Source organism: Peromyscus californicus, unplaced genomic scaffold (assembly GCF_007827085.1).
Source record: "Peromyscus californicus insignis strain IS unplaced genomic scaffold, ASM782708v3 Scaffold_22__1_contigs__length_63687245, whole genome shotgun sequence".
NCBI classification, from domain to species: domain Eukaryota; kingdom Metazoa; phylum Chordata; class Mammalia; order Rodentia; family Cricetidae; genus Peromyscus; species Peromyscus californicus.
In genome coordinates, this window is record NW_026294525.1 from 17105783 (window position 1) to 17126989 (window position 21207).

Consider the following 21207-nt stretch of genomic DNA (forward strand, 5'->3'; position numbering starts at 1 on the left):
GTCTACTACATCAGAGGTCATAGACCCTTTGGTTGTCTCAAGAAAGCTGCAGATTCCTGAAGAGTGCTTTTGAAAACAAAGTACTCATGATTATAAAGGTAGTCAATTTTATTGAAATATGGTCATATAACAAACAGTGTGACATGTCCAAACCTGGATGCATGCATAATACTGGAATTAAGAATAGTGATTATTCTCAGACTGGGACCAGCAGACCGATGAAAAGTTATGGAGAGTTTGGTCCATGAGTAAAAACAAGGTTTAAAAAGCACAAGATAAATGACTAGTAGGGAAAATGATGTGAAACAACACAGCTACTTTTTTTTTTTTTTTTAAAGACAGGGTCTCATTGTATGTAGACCAGGCTGGCCTTCAACTCACAGAGATCTGTCTGTCTCTGCCGCCAGAGTGCTGGGAACAAAGTCATCATGCCCTTATTTATGATTTCTTATTAATACCTAACACACACACACACACACACACACACGTATGTTGTAGCAGGAGCCTCCAACAATTATAAATCTAAATTCCAAAGTGGTAATATGTGTAACTACACAGAGACATCCACACCTAAAGTACAACATGAGAACTGTCCCACAGTGCTAAAGAAAGAGGCACTGCTGATGCTACTGTGGTCTCCTGCTTTCGTAAAACCCTATCAGAGGTAAATGTTAATGGTCTATTAGAACTCAACAAAAACTGAATCCTTTCTCCCTCAAATTCTACCCTCGGGTGTCTCTGGGCTCATGTGATTTAAACCTCTCTACTGAACGTCACTTGAAAAGAAAAGGCAGAGTCTCACACACGCCAGGCTGGCCAACTCTCTGGTAGCTGATCCTCTTGCTTCCCCCCCCAGTGGCAGGATTACAGGTGTGCATCACCATGCACGGTTTATGCTGTGCTGTGGTTGACCTCCAGGCCCTCAGGCATGCCAGGTAAGCACTCTACTTACTATGCTACACACTCAGGCCTAAACTGACCTACTTTCAATCCTTGAGTATATTCCTCCTACATGGTCCTGTTATAGAAGTACATTTTCATATAAGTCCATTCTGAACACTAAGCACACTCCATGCCTTTCCTCTTTATCCTTCCCTCTCACCCACAGAGGAAGAAAACAGCCCCTTTGTTCCCCTACAATGTTTCACATCTACTTTGATGTTACATAGAAATACACCATTTTATGTATTTTTTTTTATCAAATCTAGGAACTGAAAATAAGAATATATATAAGACAAATGGTACTTGTCTTTCTGAGACTGGTTTGATTCACTTACTATGAGTATTTCCAGTTACATTTTCCTGCAAACCATGGAACTTTGTTCTTTTAGGTCGAAAACATTCCATTTATGTAAATTTACCACATTTTCTTTATCCCTTCCTCTGTTTACCTTTGTGACTGCTGACTTGGAGGCCTCTGGACAAATACTGAAGTGGTATGGCTGGATCATATGGTAGATCTATTTTTAGGTTTTTTAGAAGCTTTCATACTGATTTTCATAGTTGCTAGACTATCTTACATTCCCACTAACAGTATATAAGGGTTTCCTTTTCCTCACATCCTCATCAGCATTTATTAATATTGTTTTCTTAAAATCTATCTACTCTTATTTCCCATCAGTCCCTAAATCCTTAGGAATCTACTCAGGCTTTTATGAACATGCTCAACCCCTCTTCCTTCAGTGCCCAATGTTTTTACTTAGAATGTAATTTCTCCACATTGACACTTATTAAAACCACTTCTTCAAAACCAACTCTAGTCTGACCTCCTTCCTGACTCATTTTCCCTTGCTTCAGTCCACATGGGCTCTAAACTCAAAATGACTACTGCTCCTGCGGACCAATAAACACTGTGATTCTTCATTTTTCTCTTATTGTTCGGCTCTTCTGGTGACATGGACTATATGCTTAAATATAGGATACTGCCTACATGCAATATAGACACAAAGTATACAAAATAAGTAAAATGCTCTCAATAAATCAATACTAAGACTTTTGTTTTGCAACTTCAAATACCAGAAAATATATTGAGAAGGCCAAATGTCAGGTAAGCAGCTAAAATGGATATTTTAACACCCCAACAAGAACCTAGATATCACTACCCATTAAGAATTGACAAGTTGCCGGGCGGTGGTGGCACACGCCTTTAATCCCAGCACTCGGGAGGCAGAGCCAGGTGGATCTCTGTGAGTTCAAGGCCAGCCTGGGCTACCAAGTGAGTCCCAGGAAAGGCGCAAAGCTACACAAAGAAACCCTGTCTCGAAAAACCAAAAAAAAAAAAAAAAGAATTGACAAGCTTACTTACTGGGCAGTAAGGAATTTCATGAGTTATTAATTAACTGAGTAAGTAAATTAGGGAAGAGATACCTTAAAAGTAGTAATAAAATGTTTCATTCTAAAATGTTTCTAAGTGCCTATAACATGCACCTAGATTCTATGGACTAAGTTCCCACACAGCTAAGTGGCAGGCCTTGGATTAGAATCTGGGTTTCTGATTCATTCTGAAGCTATGAAGCAAACACTGTTTCTGTCTTCTACAAAAAGATTTAGTATGAAAAGTAGGTACATGTGTATAAGGTTCCCTATTTCAGAAGGCAAAGAAACATGAAATATAAAGAAATAGACTTGGAACTAAAACATACTTACTAATATAGGTTTATATAACATACATGATATACATTTTAAAAACTCCATATAAAATCTACAAATGCAGATTTGGAGGTTAAGTTTTAATTACTTTATGCAAACAGTTTTACTGAGTGATAGGAGATGAGTGATGTCCTATTTACTGATTACTCTTTGAATTTTAAACATAGCATATAGTTGCAGTTTTCTTCACATAGCTCTAACAACTTCACTTATTTCACCAACATAAAAACTAATCTGCCTATGGTGTGGAGGTGGGATGAGTTGACAGTGATGACACAGGTGTAGTCTCTAAGTCATCTTCATCCAGGGCACAGACATCTCAAGAGGAGACTAGGAATGAGGGCAGGAAATAAGGAATCTTTCTCCACATGTAAAAACTCTGCTGTTGGCTATGACTAAAAAGAACATACTTTTTCCTAAAGGGAAGCTCTTAGACTAACGGCAATGGAATTCAGACAGCGAGGGAGAGAAAGGGTGGGTCTGGAACAAGTAAACCAGCATCCCGACAATACACACTACCAGCCTAAACAACTCAACTAAAGCTCTGCCTCCTACCCGATAGTGCATTTCTAGTCATTATAAGTAGTGATAGGCTCTGAAGCCAGGAACCCCAGACTCCTAGCTCTCATTCTTTGCTATCTTCATATATTCAATGGAGAAGTTTCACTAATCACTCCCAAGGTCTTGTATCCATTCCTCTAGTCCCTCCTTAATATTCTGGTTCAGCTGTATCTTGATAACCAATTAACAACCTTCCATCTGATACCTTTTTCCTACTCAACAGCTTTTCTAAGCTGTACTTTACAATTGCAACAGGCCCACTAACTGCCTAAAATACACACTGGATCACATCATATCCTTCCCGTAAGAAGCAAGGGATTTTATAGTTGATTGGTACTGAGCGTTTTGACCTAAGAAATGCAAGAGGAAAGCTAAGAAGGAAACGTGACAAAGCCAAGAAGGTTAGCTCCATGAGAGCACTGGTGTCAAGCTCACTGTACTGGTTTATGCCTGCATTCCAACACTTGTAAAATCCAAGGCCAGCTCAGGCTATATAAGACCCGTTTTGTTTGTTTGTTTTTAAAGTATCAAGAAGGCCAAATGAACAGAGGAAGTTTAAAGCTTCTGACAACAGTGTCAGGTACTCAGTCAAATGATTTATAATGTGTTTGTTCATTTAATGATCCAAATAATCATGTGAAACAGGTATTTGGTTCAGTTGAGCACATACTGTTTCATTCATATCATAAAATAAATATGAATATACAACTATTTTTTCTTATTCAAGACACTTAAACAAGGTCACTAAATATTATCTTAGTGTCAATAGTATCAGAGAGCACCATATACATGCTATTAGCCTACTATCATGGACTGTAATGTGTACACAGATATGTACACATGCATACCTCCACACACACACTATACATCTGCAAATAAAGATATTTTAGTGCTAGCAGACAGCTCAGTTGGAAGGATCCGAGTTTGATCCCCAGTACAGGTATCTTAGAAAAGCCAGGCATGTTTACCTGCCTTTGTAATCCCAGCCGTAAGGAGGCAAAGACATGTGGATCCCTTGGGCTTTATCTCCAGCCAGCCTAGTTGAATTGGTGAGCTTCAGGCCAGTGAGAGATCTTGTCTAAAAAAACACAGTGGATAGGCTCCTGAGGAATAAGGATCACTGGAAGTGCTCCTCTGCCTCCACATGCATGTGTACCCATGCATAAATAGTATTTAGAAATTACTTTTCTGTTATTTAAATGTATGATAGTAAAGGCTCAGGGTTTTTGTCTTATATAGCTCAACATGAGAAAGTGTATGGAGCTGTTTTTGTTTTGTTTTCGAGACAGGGTTTCTCTGTGTAGCTTTGCGCCTGTCCTGGAACTCACTCTGTAGCCCAGGCTGGCCTCGAGCTCACAGAGATCTGCCTGCCTCTGCCTCCCGAGTGCTGGGATTAAAGGCATGTGCCACCACCGCCGGCATGGAGCTGTTTTATAAGCATAATAAAGAACAAAGAAAATTTTGTTCTATACTTACTTCTGCCATTTACCTGCAAATGGAGAGAACTAGACAGGAAATAGACCACAAAAATTTCCTAAAAGACATGCTACTACGTATTCAATGAGCCCAGACTACCATCTGCAACGTGTAATCCATTCAACCGTGTTCTGGACCAAAAAGATGAATGTGCAGAAGGCAAAAATGCACACCTCACTGGCCTTAGGCTGGTGATGGTGTTATCATGGGCACACTCCCCAGCAGTGGGATTTAAAAGCCTCAAGGCCCTACTCAGAAAAGGCAGGCAACTCTAACCTGCAATCTTAAATGCATTTGTTTTCAAAGTCAAGTACATGTACTAGCTTTAAACTTTTGGTAGGTTGTATGCATCATTCATTCATCACAAATATTTAATGATTGTCCATGTGCTAAAGCATTGTATTAGTGCTAAAGGACTACTGGGCCAAGTAGCTCTGATACTGCCACAACCACTGTATCCTTGCAGTATACTCAATGAACTTTCCTTTTTCCAAAAGAAAAAAAAATATTTAAAACAACTTAGTACAAAATACTGAAAAATGAACAGATTATCAATACAAGTTGGTAAATTCTGCCAATAGGAGTAAATAAAGCAATGCTAGCATTATATAAATCACCAATAAGAAAATATGCTAGGGCTAATGATCAGTTACAGCAGGAAAAAAAATGATGGTGTTTTAAAAATACTGTCCAGAAGTTAAATGTAAAGAGATCTCAGCGGGATCTAGAAGATGTGCCTCTCCTCAGGTCTCTGTGACTGAGGTGCACTCTTTCTCTTCACCAGTTGATTCTAAGCTGCATCTCCTTCTCAGCTGTTTCACATCCTAGTTTCCCATCTGACTCTCTGGATAGTTTTCTGTACAAGAACTGTGTCAGGAATGTCATCTGGGGACTTACGAGCAGTGTCAAGCTCTTCACAAGATGCATAGGGATACTTCAGTTTACAAAGGCTTAGGACAAAGCTCTGAATTATTAGTAAAAAACTACTAGGTGAGCAATATAACCATTCATCTACCAAGTAAGTATGGTTCAAGATAAATGCTTCAACATAGTCATCCTCAAAATGATCTTCTAATGATACAATTTCTGGTGTTTTTAACATCAGCTATTCAACTGTCTGTGGGTAAATAGAACCAATCCACACTTTGACAAAGTTCTTCAGTTTGCCATCAGACTAAGTGTTCTAAACAGAAAGGAATTACAATCCACAACAAATCTATCTATTACCTCAACTGACAAATTTTTATTTCTAGCCTGAATCTCTTACCTAAATTCCATTTTAAGTATTGAGTGAATTGCCTACTTGATCTTACAAATTATATGTCTAGAAGGCATTTCAGAGCTAATGTGTTCCAAAGCAAGCTCCTGATTGCCTAGCCCAGTCTAAACTTGCCATTTCCCCACTCTTCCCAACTCAGTCAACAGCAGTTCCATGCTTCCAACTGCTTGGGCCAAAACCCTTGGGAGTCATTCCTGATTTCCCTCTCATGCTTCACATATAATTCATCAGCAATTCTTGCCCACACAGGGCTTGAAACACATCCAAAATCTGACCTTTTCTCACCCTTTACTGTTACTACCCTGGTTTCAGCCACTACTGCCTCTCATCTGGATCACTACAATCATTTTCATTATAGTCTCTTCCCTTACATCTTTGTTTTAGTCTCATAATCTATTCCATACATTGCAAAGTAGAGTTTAAAAAAGGAAGTCATCTGTTTAAAGAAAATAGACGTTAAAACCCAGTTACTGATGTATAAAAAGTATCTGACAATGTCCAAGACCCAGTCATGATAAAAACTTTTAATCAAACTATTAACTAGAAAGGGAACTGATAAACAGCACCTAAAAAACAATGTAGCCAACACATCCTTTGTGGTCAAAGATTGACTATATCCTAAGACTTGAAAAGAGCTAGACAGAGCTGTAAGGCAAGAAAAGAAATAAAAGGCACACAAACTGAGAAAGAACAAAAATGGTCCATGCTCACAAGTACACAGAAAACTCACAGAATCTACTTAAAAACAAACAGTAGTTTTCAAAAGTCTCAGAACACAATGTGTATCCACAGTAACCAACTATACTGATGTATGTTAACAACAATTAAAAGTCAAAATTTAAAACATAATAGCAACTTACAATTGCTTGTAAAGTCTAGGTATAAATCTAATAAAAATGTGTATGACTTATATGCTGGAAACTACAAAATGCCGATGAAAGGGAAAAAAAAAGGGTGAAAGATACTCTATTCATGGATTGAGTCAATAAAGTGAGAATCTAAATTTTCTCCAAAACTGACCTACAAATGTAGTATAATTCTTAACAAATTCCCAGTGGTGCCTTTTTTTTAAAATATAAAAATAGATGGTATATCTCTGCTGTCATATATAAAGCTTTTAGAAAACTTTTGTAATAAGAGAAAATCTTTGAGAACAGATGAGTTCTGAGGGGTGGCAAGAAAGGTACAATCCATAAAAGATAAAATGAATAGAAATAATGAATAGCTAGACCATCAAAATAAAAAAATTCTATGTAAAAGACACTGTTAAGAGGATAGAGAGAACTCACATGCTACAAGAAAATATTTGCATATCACTAACAGGAGACTTGGATAGCATAAAGAAATCTCTAAACTCAGTAAACAATCCAGTTAGAATATAGGCACACCACCACCAAGGATACATAAACAGTAAAGCAGCACATGAAAACATATTTACATCACTAGCTATTAGGGAAATACAAATGAAGCTATGATGTCATGTCACCTATTAGATTGGCTGAGATGAAAAATACTGATAGTACCAAATGCTGGTGAAAATGCAGAGAAACCAGATCTCTTATGAGGTAAAATGGCACAATAACTCTAGAAAGTTCTAGTTGTTCCTTATAATTGTATTATAAGAAACAATATGTATTTTAACATATTATTATGTTAAAATGTATTTTCACATAAAAACATGTACGAAAGTGTTCACAGTAAATCTACCTCCCTACCTCCCTATGTAATACATACCTACATACGTACCATTAACCTATCTTTTCCTTTGGGAACTAAAGGCATGGTTTGGAGAGGAGCTTCTACCAAACAGTGGTCAAAGAAGAATCCTCTTCTATGCCTTTTCTAAAGCCGTTGGTCCAACCAAATTGTTACATACATCAATAGTTCATTCCGTGTTAATGCTGAGAACTATACGGTTGTTGGATGTACCAGTTTAATCACACACTAATTTGAAGGCCTGAGTTCTCTAATTTAGGGTTATAAAAATCAGGCTGGGAGTTGTGCTCGTATTTCACACAGAAATTCAATGTTAAAGCCTTGAATTGCTACCACCTCATAGTCTTTTACCCATGTATTCACCAGTCTACTTGCTCTCCCACATATATGGGAATGCCCTTACCCCTTTCACATACTGCCACATCTCTGACACCTAGTCGGAGCACTGATTTTCTGTGCCATGCTGTTTTCTGACTGATGCCAACCATTTGGTACACTTCACTGTCCCCTGATGAGTTCATCTCATTTACTGCTAGGGAAAATAATAGTGGTTCCTCCCCCCCCCCCCCCCCCCCCACACCTGTCTCATGCATGGTCCTGACCAGCTCACTCAAGTAACTGATCACAATTTGGCTACTTTTGAAGAATAAACCTTTTCCACTTGTTAGTCTTTTCCACTGAAATAGGCAATGTGTCTTTTGTACAAAGTGGTAATCCTGTCCAACAACACAGAGAACAGTGAGGAAACCTTAGAATCCTCCACACAAGTGAGAAGGAGCACATTGATTCTTCACTTCCTACCTTGGTACATTCATGTGCACACTCAACACACAACCCCAAGCTTTATTTTTATAATGTCAAATTGGAGGCCCTCAAGTCCTTCAAACTGATAAATGCTTATGTAAACTGCAGTACATCCCAACAATAGTATGCCTCTCAGCATTAACAAGGAATGACTTATCGATCCATACAACAATTTGCATGGATCAAGGGCACGAGGTAAAGCCAAGATAAAAAGCTAACCTCAAAAAGTAACAACATAAAATTCCACTTATGCATTTTCAGTGATAAAATTATAGTGTTGTTAGCAAACAAACTGGTGTTTGTCAGGGGTTAAGGTTGAAGGGAATGGTTAGACTATAAAGGAACAAAAGAGTTTCTTAGTGATGATTACAAAGTACTCTGACATCAGTCTAATTATGACGACTACACAAATCTATACACATTATAGAAAGATACATAGGCAAATTCCAATTAATAAGCCATGTTCTAAGAAATAGGGAAATGCAAATTAAGTTTCATCTTAAGACTGTTAGCTTCCTTGCTCATCTTGAATAAAATCAAAAGTCCTTAGCACAATCAAAAACTACATGGAAAGTACATACTTACATATCATTTCCTATGGCACTGGTCTTCTAGCTCCTAGAAGATAGCAAATAGGCTCCCATGCATAGGTTTTTGCATTTGCTACTTATATTTGGAAACACTTACCATTATCATTTCATATTCAAATACCTGCCAAGTACTAGCTACATAAAAATTCCCATTTTCTTCCATGTAAATAGAAATTATTCCCCCTTTTCCCTACAAAAGAATCTTAAATCAATACAGAAAACTCAAACAACTTGCAAAATTTGTTGTTCCCCTGGTCTGTTCGGTACTGGTGAATGCTGTCAGGATTCACCAGGAACTCAACCCAGGCATGTATGTTTACCTCTACTTCCTACTCAGTATTCCCTCCTTAATTTCATAGCCTGAACTGTGATCCCTGTCAACTCTCAAACAGTGTAAGGCCTGCATTTCCTCCTAATCCAGCTCCACTACAGCCAGTCTTTGTAGAATGTTAAGTCCTTGTGTTCCATCAGTGACAAGATGAAGCCAGTCTTCTTTACAGAGTACACAGAATCGTTATGCTCTGGTTTCTTCCTAACTTTCCATCTTACTTTCTGTTTCCAACACCACTAGGGCTCAGTGTATGTGGAACTATTCACAATTTGTAGACCTTCCTGCCTCATGTTTTAGGCATGCTTCTTTATTTGTGAAATGGCATCTCTTCCTTGTCTTATCCACTCTGAGATTAAGTGCAATCTTTCTCTTGTTGTGTTGTTTTATTGCTTACTGAATCAGGCAATCCCTCCAGTAGATTCCTGAAGGACTTTGCCTACCCCAGTTATAGCATTTGTCACAATATACACTTGTCTCTAGAGCAAGAATGACATTTTAGTAATCTGTCTATCCCTTTACCTAGTAAGTACCTGATGCACAGCAGGAATCCAAAACTTCTGAGTTAGTTGTAATAATAAAGACTAGACAGCTGATAGACTATGCTGCAATCCTGACATTCTTTTAATCATGTGACATCATGAACACACTGAAATACTCATTAGTACCTAGGTTTAGCTATGATCATTAGCTCAATGTTCCCATGGACTAGTTGTCTTCCTCAAAAAGTACTTCTTGTTCTACTTTCAAAACTGCAACAATAGTACTTGACAGTCATTCTCTGAATGTATGTCATTGTGCATGAGCGGAAAATCTCATGCAGAGAATGAGGATGTCTCACTCGGGCCAACCAATCACACAGTTTGAAAATCTCTAAGCATGCAAGTATACTTTTATATGGAAGAAAGCAGAATCGCTATATGTGGAAGTGGGAATTTTCTTTTGAAATCCCCATTTCCACTTGTGTTTATTTTTCCATTTTCTGGGAAATCATCAGAAAGATAGCAGAGCGACACTTTACTCCAGTGTAACGCTGCTACATGCCAGTCACAGAGTGACCAGTTACCTCAGTGCAGACATAGAATACTGGTGTTTGGGTTTGGTGGCTTTAAACTGAACACGTAATCTGTTCTGCATTCTGTCTGTAACACCCCCCCCCCCCCCTTTGAAGCAGTCTTATGTATTCCTAGCTGGACTCAAACTCAAGGATGGCCTTTAGCTTCTGTATCTTCATGCTTCCAGCCCCAGTACTGGGATTACAGATATTCTTAAATCGCTTTTTAAAACCAAAACTGTTCGTGCCTGCATTGTCTACTTATGATAAGCACCAATAAAAAACCTATAATCTGTAAAGATCAGTATAGAGTAAAAGCAAAGACACAGAACGTCAAGAATAAGGAAGGAGGGTTGGAAAGATGGTTCAATCCTTACAGACTAGGCTCACAACCTCCTCCCCACAAAAAGAGAAGATGGAAGCAAGTACATAGCTATACAAGAAGCTTTATATGTACAGTTGAATATTATTTTTAAAAGGTATAGGATCCATTTTACATTTTTGGTGCTACTCATTGGTGCCTACTCGGTTCCAGGTAGATACTGTGCTAGGTAAAATAAGAAATACAGAAAATATAGTTAGGATTACTGTGCAAATTAGGTAATACAAATATTCACTTTCTTAAGACAAGTCTTGGCTCAAAAAGTTTGAATGAGGGGCTGGAGAGATGGCTTAAACCATTAAGAGCACAATTTGCTCTTGGAGAGCACCTGAGTTTGGTTCCAGACACCTACATCAGATGGCTCTCAATGGCTGTAACGCCAGCTCCAAAGCAGCCGACTCACTTGTGTGTACAAACCCACACACATAATTTAAAAGAATATTTTAAAAGTCTGAATAACAGTTAGCAACTGAACTCCAGTGATAATAGAGCAGTTAAACAACAGTTATTTAATAACTCTAATTTGAAATTGGATTCAAGTGATTTTAAAGCCAAATCTTTCCTTATTAAGCCTCCAATACACTAAAAGTAAGGCAATTAATTGATCTGACAGAGACTCACAATCTGATATATTAACAAATAGATTAACTCAAAAGCAGTGTTGTCCCAGTTTCTGAGAGAAATTAAATCAGGTGAATTTTCTACACCTGTAACCCCAGTTCATTAGAATTCAGACTTGATTGGAATTTCTGCCTAAAAAACTCCCTGCCTGGTTTTGAAAAATCAAATTGTTCAGATGAAATTTTTATTTGTATTAACAAGTATTTTCTCTGACTGATAATGAAAATCATTCCACTGAGCCGTCACAGGCTCTGCACTGACGTGACCAACAGTATCACTGGACTACCCGACTTAATCGTCAGGAAGCCACTGTGATGGGCTCAATTCTGCTAACACTATAAACTTAACATTTATATAGAAAAGGTCAAGTGAAAATTTCATTAATGCAAATAAATGAGAGTAAAATGTTAACATCCCAAATCAGTCATATTTAATAACTCAAAGTAATTAACAAGCCGGGAAGTAAAAATTCACTAATCAAAACCAGTCTCTAACAGATTCATGCCTTTTTCTATTAACAATGATCAGCATTTACACCCCTTTACTAAAACTCTTTCCATTCTTTCCTCCCTTCTTTCTCTCCTCCATGGACCTTTCTACATCTACATTAGTATTTAGCTTCTGGGACTTCAACGAGGCATGGACTCAGTCCCCTATTTTTCCTTAAGTGAAACAAGAAGGCCAGTTTTTAAAATCAGGCAAATAGAACAGTTCCTTCCTTCCTTCCTTCCCTCCCTCCCTCCCTCCCTCTCCTGCTGTACCTGTGCGTGAGTCAGACTTTCTTCCTGGAGCCTCAGGAGCTGACTGACACCTGGCACTAGTGCTTCTCTCCACAGCTGATGAGCAGACGAGTCACCACGACAGAATCACAGACACTCGGCTGGCACTTCGCTTATTTCCCAAATAATACTGCAGTATGCCAGACTGGAACAGACAGCACTGGGTGTATGCTTTGTGAGGGTGGGTGTTTCTGCTGCTGCTGTTGTTGTTTGACGACTGGCTGCACGCACCTGCCGCCGTCCGTGTGTGGAGGTCAGAGGACAACTGGAGGGTTCAGTTCTCTCCTACCAGGTTGGTCCATGGGCTCAAACTCAGGTGGTTAGGTCTGTCTATGACAATCCGGGCGCTTCCACCTGCTGAACCATCTCTCCCGCCCGGTGAATTTTTTTCCCTTCTTAATCCAAGAAATGTTTTGCGTAAATGGCTCAAGGATATCTGACCTAGACAGCTTTAAATTTTAGGAAATCCAGAATTATTATCCATCAAGTAGAGGATAATGTGCATGAGAACAGGAAAAAGCTGACCAGTGTGAACACTAAACATACAGAGACCAATCACTGCTAAAGTGCGGGGTCGTTTCTCCCCTTTCTTGGGTGGAAGCATCATTATCTAACATATCAGGAACTGAAGGAAATGACTGGATCTTTTAATTCATAGTCAGTACAGATCAACAGTACCACTGAAACTGCCTTAAAGGGATTAAATGAAGCTCACCTTTAAGTTAGTTAAGGTATATAATTATACAGGAATTATTTTTCTATTTTGCCTTTAAAAGCTGTTATCCCACAGGGTGTGGCAGGTAGACATGCCTCTATCCCAGCTACATCCAAGGCTGGGGCAGAAGTACAAGTTAGAGGCCAGCCTGGACAACTTGGCCAGGCCTTGTCCCAAAATAAAAAATAAAGGAGGATTGGGGCTCTGCCTTAATGGTAGGATGCTTGCTTAGCATGCACTGGGTTTGGTTCTCCATGAAGGAAGAGGGACTACTACCCCTTTTCATATTCATGTCTATTAACAGCATAGGAATAGTTAATAAACAATCGTCTCAATGCAAATCCATTCCTTTAGATTTCCAGGATTCTCCTTTCTCAAAAGTTTTGCTAGATTTAAAAAACATGATTTTACCTTACAATTTAGGCTATGCTTAAGATCAGCAGCTCAACCATGTTTGAATCTCTGATCGTAGCACTGGAGAGAAGGATGTAGTACAGAAGGACGGCGCAGGGTTCTAGGCCAGCCTAGGGTACATAGCAAACTTCTGCTTCAAAACAAAACTCATACACTCGAAAACTTAAGCTTAGTGTACCATATAAGCTTTCAAACGCAGGAGTTTACCATTAAAAAGCGTAGTGTGGAGCACGCCTTTAATCTCAGCACTCTGGTGGCAGAGGCAGACAGATCTCTGTGTTCTAGACCAGTCCAGTCTACACAGTAAAACCCTGTCTCACAAACACAAAAATAGTAGTGGTGGAACAAAAGATGTCCATTACAAACTACTCAACATATATCCTGCTGGACTCCTAGCTACAGGCCAAGCACTGCCCAGCATGTGAAGAAGGCTACAAGGAAAAAAAGACATAGTCTATCCTGAGGAGCTCAATTTAGTGATCTCCCAGTGTTATAAAGATTTGCAATTTGAATGGCTATTCGGTTTTTCTTCAAAATTTCATTCACAAGTGGCGCATTTCACTTTCGTAAATGTTTTCTTTAATATTCTGTAAAGTCTTTGAAATACCCTTGTTTATATAGTAAAGGAAAAACTGACAGGTGAACATTTTACTAACATTTTCTGTGTGCCAGGCATGCACTGTGCTAAATGTCTTAAGTGCATGAACTGGAATTTTACATGGTATTTGCTGCCCATTTGTTAAAGTGTTTAGATCCCGCTTATCAACCTAGATGACAGGCCCACAATGCTCCTCCACCAGAAGGCTGTAATGGTACTCCTGTGTTACTCTGACTAGATGACATATATCAACGCTCCAGAAAACACCAGGGACAGACTGTTCTTTAATTAATATTAGACCACGGGCAAGGCTGCTTTAAGTGGTCAAATGAAATGTAGATTTAACAATGTCCCCATAGTGCTGGTAGAACTTGCTGCAGTCACCAACTCAAACATGTTTATTTTGCAGAGTTCCAGAAAGGTAACAAACAATAATGAAACAATTTACCCACACTCTACTGCATATGACTTGCATATAAAATGTACCACTTAAATCATCATAGAAACCTTAGACATTTTATTTTACAGATTAGGAAAGAATCTAAGAAATCAAAACTGGCCCTAAATACAGTGGCAACGTGGTAAGTGGCCAAAACCAGGGTTCAAAGAAGGATGGTAAATTCCAGAATTTTCTACTGAGTCACAAAGTAGCTTTTTAAAATACTAACAATAGGAAATCCCTACTAATTGAAACTCTGTAACAATTTGTAATCTGAAGCACAAATACAATTTTGTTTCCAAGTTATAAAGGATATTCTTAGTCTCAGTAAGAACATCACTTGATAGTTCTGTTTTCTAAAATCAAGATTGGTACTCACTGCAGATCTCAGATCAAACAAGCAATGTTCATTGCTCAGCTTCCCTGTTTTCTTTCTCCAGTGTTTTGCCCCCAGATGCATTTCTCATTTATTATGTCTTTTATCACTAACATGTAAACTATATGAGAACAGAAAATTCTGTCTGTTATTAAGTACTACATCTCCAAGATCTAGAGACTATTAGGGCTTACTAAAAACTCAAAAAGTGAATGAAAACTTGGTACACAGTGGGAATTCAAAGATCATTAGTACCATTCCTTTACTAACCAGGATACCATGTCTGTTGTACCAAATTCTGACATTGAACGGATGATTGAAAATATGATACAGGCCTGGTACACACCTGTAAGCACTGCACTAGGAGGCTGAGGCCAGCTTGGGCTCAAATCAAGGACCCCCCCCCCCCCCCCATCTCAATCAAACAAAATGAATGAGCTCAATAAAGCAAAGCTTTACTTATCACATTCAGCAAAGCTTTACTTATCAAACACCACTGGAAGATGGGGTTGAGGATCTACGAAAGTTTTGAATTAATGTACTTTTTAACTGGTAAAACCTAAAACTATCTCATAGAAATCTTCAAACATCAATAACTTGTCAGCTAGCAATTCTCATCATGCTCAGGACATGATGGGAAACACTCTGTAAAGAGTCAAGAGAATCTAAGTGAACAACTATGTAACCCCCTCCCATTTCCTTTAAAAAACAAAAACTAGAAGGCTGAACGTAGGTAAAGCACCACTTCTACTGAACAGGCTGTTTTGAGAGATGAGGATACTTAGAAAACGAAAGACAGCACTTTCTCCTTAATACCGATAACCAGTTACCAAGCTCACCATGAGTTCAGTGATCAACCACAGAGAATGCAGAGCAGAGTACCTAGCAACTCCAAGAGTACTTCCTTGGAGATTGTGCCTTTGACAAAGTGTGTGTTCTTGATTTTTTTAGGGGTCAGAATAACTAGGACATAAAATATTAAAATACTGGTCAATACTTAGGGAACATAAGCCAGAGGTCAACAACATGTACATTTAATTTTCATTTGATGTCAGTTATCTCCAAATTTTTTACCATTTGATTATAGTGGTAAATGAGGACATACACAGCTTGCGAGAGCCCATCAAAAGAAAGCTCCTTAGTACAGTCCAGCCGTCACTTTCCTGTCCTCGCAGCCGCCACCACCGCCCACATGTCCATACTCCTGCAGACTGTTCATCCAACACTAGCATCTTCCTCCCTATTCCTGCAGGGCACTGATCTTCACACCTGTCTCTATTATAGCATAGCCCTTGATTTAAAGATCTCTTATTAAAGAAATGCTATCCACAGAACATATGCTATCACATTTGTCTTTTTGGCAAAAGCCAATCAAAACAAAAAAATCATTGTTGTTGTTCCTGGGGCATGTGAACCTGGCCAGGCAGATATAATGAAACTTGAAACTTTAATCTATGAGCCTTACATATTATAAGTATTTCCAGGAACTTAAAAAAATGCAGTAAAGCAAAATTTATTTTCTAAAGTATCCTGATAGTCATAAAAATAAACATTTAGTGTGTATGTGTACAACTTCAATTTTAGCAAATTCACGCCACAGGGGTGTTTCTAGCACATAACTCAGGAAAATCAAGCAATCTATATACCATACACCTATCTCTCAAAATGAAGGCAGCTCACTGGTACTAAAGAGTTCTCTGGAATTTTCCTTGCATAGAAGTAGAATAAAGCTTTTATTCCTGTCAAAGCACAAAATCAATCATGCTGACTCTTGCCGGAGTATGAAACACTCAATATTGACATAATTTGGGGTCTATGTAGTACCCACCTAACCATGCAGAATTTGCCTCATTTTACTAGGTGTTATAACTACACATCTTACTATACCCTTAGCTAAAGGCAAGGGGTTCTTTCTACAGACTATCAAACACAGGTGGCTCTTTCAATCAAATGGGATTGACTTAAAATTTGCTTTTCAGGAAGTATACCGTTTGCACCTCTGATCATTTCATCCACTTATTAATGAATTACACACAGGTTCTCTTATGAGAGTTCACAGAAGGTTTTGGGTAGTGATATTTCATAGTGTCCTTTGGAAACCATTTCTAACTCAGAAAAAGATATTTCATGAAACAAAAAGACAAATGTGATAGCATATGTTCTGTGGATAGCATGATAATTAACATATTCAACTTTCAGTTTGATTCTTTAAGACTGAAAACATAAAGCACTCTCTATTACAAACTGGTGGAGGGGCAAACAGAAGTTCTGAATCACTGGAATTTTTGTTCTATTTCCTGTTAATACATGGATAGTGCCACCATTCAACATACTCATTCCACACACATTTTAAAAGCTACAGAAGCCTCCCTGAACTATCTGGCTACTAACTCGGCTCGTAACTCATGAATCTGAAAATTCTTCCTAAGGATTCAGCTTAAAAGCAGCCAGTTAAAGCATACAGCTTAAAGCATAAAAGCAACTCTTCATTTATTAGAAACGCCGATGTTTTCAAAAAAAGTTTCAAATTGTCAAGTTTTAAAAGTAACCATTGATTCACCTTTACAGAAACATTAAGGGTATTTCTGAAAAGGTGTCAAAACTCTGCTATTGTATGAAAAGTGTGTTAAACAGTGATAACTGAAAGCCAAAAAATCTAATCTGTACCCACCAAAATTCCCAACGAAATCTGAAATTGCATAATGAGCAACATCTTTGAGTATGCTAAGACAGAAACTAATTCCTTTTATAAAATGTCAGCCAACTTGACCCTAAAATTCGGCACTTTACTAACTTAACGAGAACTGACAAAATGGATGCAAAACTATACTGCCTGGCTGTTGCCTTGAATACAACGTTAGTGTCCAAGAACTTTGCAATGAATAAAAGTCCATCTACCAACAGCCTCCTGTGCTTCGGGGAAACCGGAATTTCAAAAGACTGGAAGAAAAGCGCTGCGAGGCTGCAAATCCCCTCCACTCTCCTAGAAACCCCTCTTATCAGAAACATTTGAAGAATTCCTCCATAACAATCAAGCTGACTTGAATGGAAACTTAGCATCTCAAATATACTATATATGGAAGGAAACTTGGCCAAACACGTAAATACAAACGCACACGCTCCCTGACACTTTGGGTCTACAACTCTGCAGGAACCATTCTACAGCATCAGCAACAGACAGGCCCACCTGTCACCTGTCAGCAGCGCCCAGAGACCCTCGCAAAGCCTCCCGGTTTCAACCACAATCTCACCGTCGGCCCGGTGAAGCTAAGGGGGGGGGGCACCCATTCACCGCGGGGCGCGCTCCCCACTTGGGAGGAGGGCTGAAGAAACAGCAAAATCGGAAAAGGGAGCGATGTGCTTCCTCTTCAACCTACACCTAACTTCCCTGGTGCTCCCTTAACTCTCGGGGGGGGCCCCCTAAGTCAACTTTATCCAGACTGGGTCGTCGTGTGTCCCCCCCCCAAACCCCCACCCAAAGTAGTCTGGCTCCCTCCCTCCCTCCCCTCCCACTTCCAGATCACAGGCCTGGGGGCGGGCCGGGGGGGAGGGAGGCCAGGCACCCCCACCCCGGCTCTCCCCAGCGCTGGGGCTCCAGGGCAGGCCCGGTCGGTCCCCGTCCCCCCCCCCCAATCCCCCGACGCCCCGGAGCCCAAGGCCAGGCCAGGCCCTAGGCTCCCCGCCCCCACCCGCCCTGCAGGACTTGGGGGGCCTCCCTGCGCCTCCTCGCCACCGCGGGCAGGACCCAGGCGGAGCGAGGAAGGCGCGGACGCCCCGACCCGGGCCGGGCCTCGCGCGCCGGGGGGTGAAGGGGTTGCGGGTGGGTTGGGGGGGGGCGGGAGAGTCGGTCCCCGAGCCAGGCAGGGCAGGCACGGTGTGTGTGTGTGGGGGAAGCGGGCTGAGGATCCCGCCGAGGCCCGGCAGCGCCGTCCGCTTACCCTTCGCCTTCGCCGCGGCTTCCCCCTCCTCCTCGTCCGCAGCCGCCGCCGCCGCCGCCGCCTCTCCCACTTGGGCAGCCGTCTCCCCCGCCGCCGCCGCCGCCGCCACCACGGCCGCCGCCAGCGCCGATTCCACCCGGCAGGGGGGACGCCACAGCCCTCCCTCCCTCCCCGCTCAGCCCCCTCCGCCCGGCCGCTGCTGCCGCCGCCGCCGCCGCCGCCAACTCCCTCCGGCCGCCGCCGCCGCCGCCGCTCGCTCGCGGCTGAGGGGGAGGGGAGGGGGTCGGCCTGGGGCGCCCCGCCGCCGCCGGCGCCTGGCGCGGATCAAAGCGAGGATGGCCGGGGCGGCGTCGCCGCGGCCCGCTCTTCGGCTCCGGCTCGCACGGCCGCCCTGCCTTCCCTCCCTCCCTCCTCCTCCTCCTCCTCCTCCTCCTCCTCCTCCGCCCTCCCCCCACCCCCCCAGCTCTCGCTCGCTCTCGCCGCGGCTCCGCCGGCCCCAGTCCGCATCAAAATACGGCCCCACAATATGGCGGCGCGGCGGCCGGCAAACACCGCGAGATCTGCGGCCCGCGGCCGAGGCCGAGGCGGCGGCTGTGACGAGGCCTCCCCTCCGCCGGCTGGCGCGGGGGATGCTCTGTTTTCCCCGCCCCACCACCTCCTCCGGCACTCGCGGTTCTCCCCCCCCCGCCCCCCCCCCCCCGCCACACACCCACACCCACCGCCACCAGCCGTCTCGCCGTGGCTGAGGAGGTGGCGGCGCGGGGGTGGGGGACGACGACGACGACGACGAGGAGTCGGGAGGGAGCGCGGGCTGGGGAGACAGACGAGTGCGGGTCCCTCACCCTCAGGCGGGCCGGGGACCGAGGGGGAAGAGGGGAGGCGCGGCCGAGGGGCTCGGCGGGTCCGGAAGCGGGTGACAGGCCGCCCGGGTCGGCGGCCACGCGCGGGGCTGTCGGCCGGGACCCCGCAGGCCCGTGGCGGGACCCCGCGGAGCAGGTGGGCCCGCGGCGGAGGCGGGCGCCGGGCCTGCGGGGGCCTCCGGGCCTGCGAGCCGGACACACCCCCTTGGAGCCGGGCCGCGCCGAGGCCCGCGGGTGACCCGGGAGCGAGCGAGCGCGGGGACGGAGCCCGGGCGCGGCGGGGCGCGGCGGTGCGGAGAGGGACGCGCGCGTCCCTGGAAGCCGCCGAGTTGGGATCGGGCTCTGGACATTTTTTTTTTTCCCTGACCGAGCAGCTGGGTGGAGGCGCGAGGGGGGGAAAAAAAGAAAAGGATCTCGATATTGCGAGGGACTTGTTTCGATTTTAAGTGCGCGTTCCTAGAAGTCCTAGAAGCGGAGCCAAAGACACTTTAGCTTGGAGGGGAGAGGGCGACTCTTCAAGCTTCTATCTTCTTAAAGATATATGGGTTTAATTTTCCCTCGGGGGGCGGGGGGAGGATGTTTAACGTTCAGATGTTTCTCACAGTGTAAAATATTTATTTAAAAAGCCTGGCGCTTTCATATGTCCAAAACAAAACAAGACAGCATTTTTTTTTCTGACCCTGTCCAAAGTGTGCATGCATATCGCTGCCAGTTTCTTCCTTGAAGAAATTCTTACTCCCGAGAAAAATCCCGAAGGACTGTTTTTATTATTCTGTTTCCAATATAAGCTCCATGGGTGCGGGAGTTTTAAAAACTTTTTTTTATCATTTAAGTATAACACTTCCACTTTCTTTTAAACATTAACTTAAAAAAATAACCTGGGACAGTGATGGCACACGCCTTTCATCCCAGCACTCAGGAGGCAGAGGCAGGGACATCATCTCTGTGAGTTCGAAGACAGCCTGGTCTACAAATTGAGTTCCGGTACAGCCAGGGCTGTTATACAGAGAAAACTTGTCTCCAAAAACCAAAAAAACCCTGAAGTATTGGGGTTTAGCTCCAATTCAAAACCTTTAGCCCTTCAGAAGTCAGAAGTGTTAATGTTTTACAACACTGGGACTTTTAAGTTTTTCTCGGAGATGACATTAATAAAAGTAAAAAATATACTTTAAAAAATAATTTGTGTGTGTGAAGTAAAAGTAAATGATGACTTACATAATAGATGATATTTTCATTAATCCACAGTAATGGAAGTCATTGAACCCTAATACTTGACAGCAGTTCCCTGAGGAATTATTTCCATATACAGTGTAACTGAAGCAATGACTTTAGATAAGTTGAACCAATTATTAAGTCAATAAGCTAAGGCATAATGTCAACATATACTTTTGAAATAATAGAGTTAAGTTCTTTAAGTAAAAAATCATTTCTGGTAGAGATTTGTTTTATGAAATGTGTGTACACATTTTAATAGAAATTAATGTTATCTATATAAACAAATGTAATGGCTGTGAGTAGGTCCGGTATAAGAACCAATAAAGGAAGAGAAGATGTGTGTGATATAACAGTACATCCTTGCACAAAGTCTGAAGAGCTTGGACCCCTGTCTGATGATAAGAAAGTCTCAG

General features: G+C 41.9%; 1 protein-coding gene across 2 annotated transcripts in view; it reads right to left on the reverse strand.

Moving 5' to 3' along the window:
* Tab2 (TGF-beta activated kinase 1 (MAP3K7) binding protein 2) overlaps positions 1–18833 on the reverse strand; it is a 54783-nt gene extending 35950 nt beyond the window's left edge. For both annotated transcript variants that reach the window (XM_052750992.1, XM_052750994.1), the window contains exon 1: positions 18720–18833. The gene's annotated coding sequence lies outside the window, so the exon portion shown is untranslated. The remainder of the gene's footprint in view (positions 1–18719) is intronic.
* Between the last annotated feature and the right edge of the window lie 2374 nt (positions 18834–21207).